The sequence below is a fragment of the Passer domesticus genome, chromosome 13, assembly GCF_036417665.1.
Source record: "Passer domesticus isolate bPasDom1 chromosome 13, bPasDom1.hap1, whole genome shotgun sequence".
Taxonomy (NCBI): Eukaryota; Metazoa; Chordata; class Aves; order Passeriformes; family Passeridae; genus Passer; species Passer domesticus.
In genome coordinates this window covers 20,477,360-20,481,563 of record NC_087486.1, presented here as the reverse complement: position 1 = coordinate 20,481,563, position 4,204 = coordinate 20,477,360, and the positions used below count along the sequence as shown (strand labels likewise).

Genomic DNA, 4,204 nt, shown 5'->3' with positions numbered 1-4,204 from the left:
AAGGGACTCAGGTGGGCTTTTGGCATTGCTGCTGTAGAGGCAGGGGACATTAAGCAATTGAACACCTTGCCTGGACTGTCAGAAAACCCATCTGCAGTAGGACTCCTGAGGGTGGAAGAGCAACTTGTGCCAATTGCGACCTCGACAGTGCACCGCCGGCAGTATCGGACGGATCGAGATGCCGTGATCCCCATCCACAGAATGATTCGTGAGCTGGAGAGCCAAGGGGTGGTCAGCAAAACCCACTCACCCTTCAACAGCCCCATCTGGCCTGTGCGCAAATCTGACGGAGAATGGAGATTGACTGTGGTCTATCGTGCCTTGAATGAAGTGACTCCACCGCTGAGCGCCGCTGTACCGGATATGCTGGAACTCCAGTACGAGCTGGAGTCCAAGGCAGCGAAGTGGTATGCCACTATTGATATTGCTAATGCGTTTTTCTCCATTCCTCTGGCAGCAGAATGCAGGCCTCAGTTTGCTTTCACCTGGAGGGGCGTGCAGTACACCTGGAACCGACTGCCCCAGGGGTGGAAACACAGTCCCACTATCTGCCATGGACTGATCCAGACTGCACTAGAAAAGGGTGAGGCTCCAGAACACCTGCAGTACATCGATGACATCATTGTGTGGGGGAACACAGCGGCAGAAGTGTTTGAGAAAGGTAAGAGGATCATCCAGCTACTGCTAGAATCTGGCTTCGCCATCAAGAAGAGCAAAGTCAAGGGACCTGCCCGAGAAATCCAGTTCCTGGGAGTGAAATGGCAAGACGGACGGCACCAGATTCCCACTGAAGTCATTAACAAGATCATTGCTATGTCCCCACCAACCAGCAAGAAGGAAACACAAGCTTTCCTAGGTGCCATAGGTTTTTGGAGGATGCACATTCCCGAGTATAGCCAGATTGTGAGCCCTCTTTACCTGGTTACCCGCAAAAAGAATGATTTCCACTGGGGCCCTGAGCAGCAACAAGCCTTCACCCAGATCAAGCAGGAGATCGCTCATGCTGTAGCCCTTGGCCCAGTCAGAACGGGACCAGAAGTCAAAAATGTGCTCTACTCTGCAGCCGGGAACAATGGTTTGTCCTGGAGCCTTTGGCAGAAGGTGCCTGGTGAGACTCGAGGTCGACCATTGGGATTCTGGAGCCGAAGTTTCAAAGGGTCTGAAGCCAACTACACCCCAACAGAGAAGGAAATCTTGGCTGCCTATGAAGGAGTTCAAGCCGCCTCGGAGGTGATTGGCACGGAAGCACAACTCCTCCTGGCACCCCGACTACCAGTGCTGGGGTGGATGTTCAAAGGAAAGGTTCCTACTACCCACCACGCCACCGACGCCACATGGAGCAAATGGATTGCCCTCATCACCCAGCGCGCCCGTATTGGAAACCTGAATCGCCCTGGGATTTTAGAGATAATTACGAACTGGCCAGAAGGTGAAAACTTTAGTCTCACTGACGATGAGGAGCAGGCACAAGCGACAAGAGCTGAAGAAGCTCCACCCTATAACCAGCTACCAGCAGAGGAAACACGTTACGCTCTTTTCACTGACGGTTCTTGTCGCATCGTAGGGATGAACCGGAAGTGGAAAGCAGCCGTATGGAGCCCCACATGACAGGTTGCACAAGCTACCGAAGGAGAAGGTGGATCGAGCCAACTTGCTGAACTCAAGGCCGTTCAGCTGGCCCTGGACATTGCTGAAAGGGAGAAGTGGCCAAAGCTCTACCTTTATACTGATTCATGGATGGTAGCCAATGCTCTATGGGGCTGGCTGGGAAGGTGGAGAAAAGCCAACTGGCAAAATAAAGGAAAACCAATCTGGGCTGCCGATATATGGAAAGACATTGCCTCTCGGGTGGAGAAACTAACGGTGAAAGTCCGTCATGTAGATGCCCATGTCCCCAAAAGTCGGGCTAATGAGGAACACCGAAACAACTAGCAGGTAGATCAGGCAGCGAGAATAGAAGTGTCAAAGATAGACTTAGATTGGCACCATAAGGGGGAGTTGTTCCTGGCTCGATGGGCTCACGATGCCTCGGGTCATCAGGGCAGAGATGCCACCTACAAGTGGGCACGAGACCGAGGGGTGGATCTAACCATGGACAGTATTTCTCAGGTTATCCACGACTGTGAGACGTGTGCTGCCATCAAACAGGCCAAGCGGGTGAAGCCCCTGTGGTATGGGGGGCGGTGGTCCAAGTACAAGTATGGGGAGGCCTGGCAGATTGACTACATCACACTGCCCCAGACACACCAAGGCAAGCGCTACGTGCTGACCATGGTGGAAGCCACCACTGGATGGCTAGAGACCTACCCTGTACCTCATGCCACTGCCCGGAACACCATCTTAGGCCTGGAAAAGCAAGTCCTATGGAGACATGGCACACCTGAAAGGATTGAATCTGACAACAGCACCCATTTCAAGAACGGCCTTATCAACACCTGGGCCAGAGAACATGGTATCGAATGGATATATCATATCCCCTATCATGCTCCAGCTGCTGGCAAAGTTGAACGGTGCAACGGACTCCTTAAGACTACCCTGAAGGCACTTGGTGGGGGAACATTTAGAAACTGGGAAAATAACCTGGCAAAAGCAACCTGGATGGTCAACACCCGAGGGTCCATCAATCGAGCTGGCCCTGCCCAGTCTGAACCCTTGCACACAATAGATGGAGATAAAGTCCCTGTGGTACATATGAAGGGTATTTTAGGGAAAGTTGTCTGGATTAATCCCACCTCAGGCAGAGACAAACCCATCCGTGGGATTGTTTTTGCTCAAGGACCTGGTTACACTTGGTGGGTAATGCAGAAAGATGGGGAAACCCGTTGTGTACCACAGGGAAACCTGGTCTTAAGTGAAAACTGAGTATAAGATTTCATTGTGACACAGATGGAAATAGAATAAGGGGTGGATAATGTCCTGGCTTGTAAAATAAGCATGTATTCTATTTTGCCATCTGTTGGGGGTTAGGCAGTTTTTTTCTTATCTCTTTCAGGAACAATGACACTGCCCGGAAGACAATGTCCTGCTAATGGGCTATATAATGTCCTGGCTTGTAAAATAAGCATGTATTCTTTTTTGCCATCTGTTGGGGGTTAGGCAGTTTTTCTTATCTCTTTCAAGAACAATGACACTGCCAGGAAGACAATGTCCTGCTAATGGGCTATTGAATCACTCACTGTGGCTGGTAAGATTAGTTACATCATCCCATTGGGAGATGCTCCACCCAGAGGGAGGAGCCAAGCATCCCTGCCACCATAAAACAAGCACTTCTGAGACCACAGACAGCCTTCTTCGCTGGATTTCCGAGAGGAATCAGGAACCGAGGCCCAGCTGCTCCTTCGCCGCATTTTCGGAAGGGATCTACACCCTTCTGCAGATCGCCGCTCCAGGAGGAGCAGCCACCTTTTGGCTGGACTGCTATCAGCACCCTGACTTCTCAGGGTGTCAGGTTTTTTCTCACTTTGCCAGTGGTTGTTTTGCTTGTACTAAATTACATTGTTATTTAGTTTTTTTCTTCCTAGTAAAGAACTGTTATTCCCGTTCCCATATCTTTGCCTGAGAGCCCTTTTTAATTCTGAAGTTGTGATAATTCGGAGGGAGGGGGTTTACCTTCTCCATTTCACAGGAGGCTTTTGCCTTCCTTCACAGGCTCCTGTCTTTTCAAACCAAGACACCCATACATAATAAGGAATACGGGTCAACAACAACTGTTATTTAATCCAGAATTATGACATGTCAAACTGTTAATGCAAACTACTATCTCGACAGTTCAGCCAGCTTGTTCCCCCTTCATAAGGTCATCCTTCGAGGGATGGACAAGATGGCTGAAAAAACAAGCGCACTTCAGAGACAGAATGAGAAGGGATTTAACCGAGATGTTAGGGACTGGGCTAAGGGTTTTGAATAGGATTGACTCAGAAATATTAATGAACAAATTAGCTGTAGTAGCTAGCTGTCCAATAAAATTAAAACAGCCTTTACACTCATGTCTTTTGGCACAGGGAAACAGTCAGTGGCAAGTCTCGAGGGTGCTGCCGAAATGGAGAGAAATTGAAGATCAAGACCATAGCTTGCTAGCAGACACATTAAAGGGGGCACAGGATAACATATCTTTAGCCCTCAGCTATATGCAAACACAATTATGGGTACAGTCAACAGCAGCTTTAATCATAAGAGAAGGAAGTGAAGGAGACTTTCCAACTGA

The 4,204-nt window shown here is 49.5% G+C and overlaps 1 long non-coding RNA gene across 1 annotated transcript; it reads left to right on the top strand.

Annotated features, from left to right (window-relative positions):
* The first annotated feature begins 356 nt into the window (after nucleotides 1-356).
* LOC135280320 (uncharacterized) lies at nucleotides 357-3,548 on the top strand. The gene is made up of 2 exons (XR_010347324.1): nucleotides 357-661; nucleotides 2,993-3,548. It is a non-coding gene; the product is annotated as an uncharacterized LOC135280320 (long non-coding RNA).
* The last annotated feature ends 656 nt before the right edge of the window (nucleotides 3,549-4,204 follow it).